Below are 6,000 nucleotides of genomic sequence, written 5' to 3'. Positions count from 1 at the left end.
TTTGGTACGCACAACTTCAATCTGTGGCGTGCTAAACTGGAACTATTACTGTACACGTAAGTCTTAGTTTATAGGGATATCTATATCATAATACCTTTACAGGTTGACTGGGATATAAAATCGTCTTTTAAGGAACTCTTGTTTCAGTTCTTTGAGGGGTCTGTAAGAGATGACTTGATGAAAGTCAAAATTCCTATTCATTCCATAAAATTCTCTTTTTCAAGTGGCAGTTCAAAGTTCTAATCTTTCATGCAGGTCGACTCCACTTTTCAGACCCTATGCATTTTATTAATTTTTAATTTGTTCTCGTCCAGAATATGCTTTAATTATTTCCTAATGGACAGTAAGCAAATAACAATTAGTCAACTCCAATTATTTACATGTATTTTATGTCTGTTTTATTGACAACATTTTGATGATTTGTAAATCTATCGCTTAATGAATGCTTTAAAAAATCATACAAAATAAAAGTCTTATAATTTTGTACGACACTTAAAATAGTTAAAAGTTGATAGGCCAAATAAAGTAAGAAATTGAAGCGTATTTAGGGCCAAAAATCCCACATACAGCTACGGTAAACGAGGATAGAACATCCTTAGTATTTTAAACAATTCAAAATTTTGCACTATAAATGATAATTCATGTCAACACAGATAAGCTGATTACTTGGCTGTTAAATTGTCATTAAATGAAAATAATAATATTTGGATATTATACATTAAATTTATTTTCAGTTCCTCAATGGGGTATTTGGGGGTCATGGTCAGGCTGTTCCACGTCATGTGGCAGAGGTACACAGAAAAGAACAAGATCATGTTATAACACAAAGTCAACCAATGATGGTCAAAGTTTACATTGCGCCCAAACTAATTCAGATCTCCAAGATAAAGAAACAAGAGAATGTTTGTTACTAGGAACACAACCATATTGCACATGTATGTATTGATTAATGAAGAAATATCTTCTCATGTATTTTGAAGTTGGTGCCTTATTGAAGAAGTTTTATTTCAACATTTCTTGAATTCTTATTTTACAAGATTTCTAAAATCTAGTAAAATATATTTTTTTCAAGGATTATCATTTTTACTTTTTATTTTAAGATGCTAGTTATGGTTGAAGGATTTGCAGAATGTTATGAACATATGCAATATAACTTGTAGAAGAAAGACACTTAAAGATATATTATGGTAGTGGTAATCCTTGTTAAATATGTCAATTGTTCGGTCGTTTTATAAAAAAATGAAAATAACACTTTATTAACAATTTGTCAAATTTCTCCATATACATATTAAAGGATTATTGCCCTGTCCAATATTCATGTGAAAGCAATATTCATTTACATTCAAGACAATACAAATCCATTTAATAACAAAACTGTATTTTTGATTGTCATTGACAAACCAGGACATGTTATTTTTCTTGATATTATTGATGTTCTGAGTAACATTCAGACGTATTTTCTTGTTTTTCTGTTTACAGACTGTTCAGAAAAACCAGATCGTTATAAAGAAATAGACAGCATGTCACACAGTACAGACTCGGTGTCAGGTAAATGTTTTATGAAATAAATATGATTACTTCACCAAATATCAACAGAGATAATTTAATTATTCTTATGTTTCAAGACGTTGGTGAAGTTATGTGACAGATTTTACAGATGATCATGGCTTCTGAGTTGATCAGAAAAGTACAATAACAAATTATCCCAAGAACTTCAAAAGACGGAAGTGTCGAGGCTAAGTGTGTCAATAATGTAAGCTTCTCCTGGTGGCATGCATCATCTTTCATAAATTACACACACAGTTAAAATGTCGCAATCAGTTAAATAGAGATCAGTCAACTAAACTTATATTTTAATATCCAAAACTATGAAAATTTTAGAGTTTATTTATGGTAAATTGTAAGTACTGTAAATTCAGAAATTATTTCCATGTCTTTATTTTTGCGAAAATTCGACCGTGTTGTAAACGCAATAATTAAAACTCGAATTTTGAAATATTTTAGATGAAATAAACAGGATTTCTCTCAAAATCGTAAAAATTAGAATTGCATTTAAGTCTAAAAGACAAAATAGCAATAATAAATGCATGCAATAATTTCAGGATTTACAGTATATATTACTAGTTTAAAGAATATACCCAACTTGAAATATTTATCCATTCTCTTTTGGAGAGATATTTACTGCTTTTTTATATTCATGATATTTTATTTTTCTCAATAGGCAATGGAATCATACTAGAAAGTGACATCCATGTTGTACGATGCTGTGGGCTTATTCATAAATTGGAGATTTATCCTAAGAATACTGGTGAATTGATATTTATAGTTTGGCGACCAACTGGAAAAGCTGGAGAAGAGAGGAAGCGTACCATAGTAGGCATCAATAAAGTTACAGTAACTGGTAGGTTTTGTCTTCTATACTAATGATACTGATTTAAGTTTTTAAGTCAGGTTGAGTTGGGTGTTAGTCCATTTTTTCTGATTAGGTACTAGAAATATTTTCAAGTCTGCTTTTACAAGTAAAATTAAAATATTGTCCTTCGAAAAAAAAACCATTATGAGCGATTTGAAGATGGAGCGGATATTTATTAAAATAAAACTGAAATTCTTTAATAATAAATCTGGAAAAAATGACTTTTTAAAATTGATTTAGGATAAATTAAGCTGGCCAGTGGTGTCAACAGCTTAAATCACGCTGTCCGTCTGTCTGTCCAGCAAATCAGTTTCCACACTTTTTCTCTTGTGCTTGATGAAATTGATTTGCTATTTGGTTTAAAGTTTAATCCCGACAAATTACAAATCAAGCTCAATTATTTTGTTGTAGTCTGATGATAGTTATGGTCTTTGGACTTATAAAATTTACTCTCAAGTGCATGTAACCAGTTTTCTGTACCTAAGTTCATCATGCTTGAAGTTATTGAGTTGATGATTGGTATATAAACAGACAGGGTTCACTCGACCTCCACCTCATTTCATAGAGCAGTGATCAAGATTAAAAAGTTTTCAACACTTTTCTGATGCTTGAAGAAAATGACTTGATATTTGTTATATAGTTTGCACCTTACGATTAAGGTTTAAAAAGATCAAGATAGTATTGTGTTGTATTACAACGAAATTTTAACCAGTTGGGGACTGTGTAATGCCATGTTATAATAATTTTCTCAGAACGCTTGTTATTAATATCTTAAACATGTATTAATATGTTCTTGTCCTATCTACAGGAAGTGATTTAAATAAGAAGAAGGGATATAAGCCATCGAATTCAGAACGAATAGCTATTACTGCAGGAGATATGATTGGAATGTAAGTAATAAATTAGGAAACATTACTTTTAATTTCACATTTCATCCTATACTGTATACTTGGACTACATCTAAACATATATATATATATATATATATGTGAAAAGATCTTAAACAAATATAGCCTTTGTAAGAAGGTGATTCAATGATATATTGACCTGAAAGAAGTATATGGACTGAGGACGAAGACCGAGGTCGATATACTTCTTTGGTGTTGATATATTCTGTACTGACCTCACACATAGGCTGTTATTATTATATTATTAATTTCCGAACATACTTGTACCAGAATCGTTATTGTATTGTTTTGGAATTCAATAGATACATGTATCATATTGTCTCGTAGACAATAACAACATATTAGTTTATTGTTTATGTTCATTTTTGTGCAGTTTATGTATGTAATGATTTTTTTCTCAAAAAATCGATCATAAATATCATTTGTTTCAAACATTTAACGCTACCATGTAATTCATTAAATGACGTCACTAAGTATTTTGGTTTTCAGCTCTCTGGAGCCCGAAGTGCCCCGTGTGAGCTTATGTCATCACTTGACGTCCGTCGTCCGTTGTCGTAAACTATTTTTAAAATCTTCTCATCAAAAGCTACTTGACCAAATACCTTCAATCTTCTAGGAAATGTTTCTAATGAGGTGCAATAGTTTAATTGGTCAATATCTATCAGCCCTGAAATTTTCAGACCAATCGAACAACCCATTGTTGGGTTGCTGCCACAAAAATTGAATATTTTTAGAAAATTTTGCGGTTTTGGGTTATTATCTTGAATATTATTATTATATATATATATAGAGATAAACTGTGAACAACAAAATAACAAGAATATTTCTATATGACAAAAATTGTCTATTGACCCCTTTTAATTTATCTAATAAATTTAATTTCCTAGTACGACAAGAAACATAGACAATATGGCTAACATGCATTTATTTGCTTTGAAAAAAATTTGACAGACAGACAAAATGGACATTTAAATGGCATTTTTTACGACGCTTATTGATATATATTGAAAAGCAAAATCATTGATGAAAGATTTAAGCAAAAAAATAACAGATAAGCGATTCCGGCTCTTTAGAGCCTCTTGCTAGATATTCTAATAATAAATGCAATATTTTTTTTTGCTATTCAGAGTTTTCTATCTATATACATTCGAACACATAATTTAATATGTGACTATCGCTGAACAAATCCAATAAGTTGAAATATATAAATTAAAGATATTACTTAATACCTGCTTGTCTAGAAAGATAAAAAAACAAAACTCTCTTTGCCTCAAATATGCAACCCCCAACGAGGAAGAAGATGATTGTTGTAAAGTTAGCATAGAATTTCTAGCATTCATATTTATCGGTATACTAACTGGCAATTCCAAAAAGTTCAAACACAAAGACTGCACAGAAAGACAAAAGACTGTTCTCTGAAGAATTTACAAAAGTTTATAATTGTTTTCAGCACATTACAATTCCAATTTTAGTCATTAGATCTCAAATGGGACACGTGCAAAAAAGATATTGTAAAGGCCTGTTTAAAAAGTCTACATCAGCATGATCAGGCAGAGCCTCGCATTTCCCCATTTTTAAACCTGATCCTTATATTGTTGATACGCCAAGTCAATGCACTATTATTGTCTATGGAATATGCAGACAGCCATATCACAAGGATAAAAACATAAAAGTAGGGCATACACTGCAGAATATTCAGCTGCATGCAAAAAAAACCCAGGAGGAACAAAAATAGATAGATAAGATGTCGTATGATTGTTAATGAGACAACTCTCCACAAGAAACAAAATGATATAGAAGTTAAATATAGCAAAAGAAATATAAATTTATGTCATGGAATATATACACAACTCTCTCACAATAAAACATAAGTGTTTTTGAATATATTTATTACAGCCAGATGAAAATAGATCAACTAAATTTCAATAAATATTAATTCTTCTTTACTGCAGATATGATGGGGGTAGAAACATAATTTCTTATGATGTCTGTGATTCAACATTTAATCCCTCAGTATCTGGAGACACAAGTCAGAAGAATTATATTCCAAATTATTGTCCCACAAATACTTACAAGAAGACGATATCTTATCCAGCTGTTGGGAACACAGAAGACTGGTCCAGTACACTTTTATCAGGAAGAGTGTATGCTGTGCAATATGAAACAACATCTAGTAAGTTTTTTGTTTAATACCTTACGTATTTCATATAGACTGTTATCATTAGTATGGTTTATTCTGTTAATTAAAGCATCAATAAAGCACACATTAATTATTATTAGCTTTTCCCAACTCTTCACAGATGTCGATCTCTGCTGTCATATCTAACTACCACCGCTGAAGAAACCATCATGATTTTTTTCCCTCATATGACAGCTGTTTTCTATCTGTTGATAAACTAAGAATTCTTATTTCAGAATTCAAAGAGATAAGGATAATTTTTTTTCCAAAGCAAAATAACTTAACATCATTGGTTGCTTTTTTTTTTTATTGTTCATGACCTTTATAACCAATCACAATGTTTTGATGCATATTTTTATGAACATAACTAGGAATGAACGAGATCCTGAAATAATCATCAGTCAATTAACAGCATCCATTAGCATTTTCAATGAACTCTTACATTGCTTACGTTATAGGTGGTTTTGAGTATATCTTTGACGCTAGCAAATAATTTGAAG

This window comes from Mytilus trossulus, chromosome 11 (genome assembly GCF_036588685.1).
Source record: "Mytilus trossulus isolate FHL-02 chromosome 11, PNRI_Mtr1.1.1.hap1, whole genome shotgun sequence".
Classification (NCBI taxonomy): Eukaryota; Metazoa; Mollusca; class Bivalvia; order Mytilida; family Mytilidae; genus Mytilus; species Mytilus trossulus.
This window is presented reverse-complemented; position numbering follows the sequence as displayed.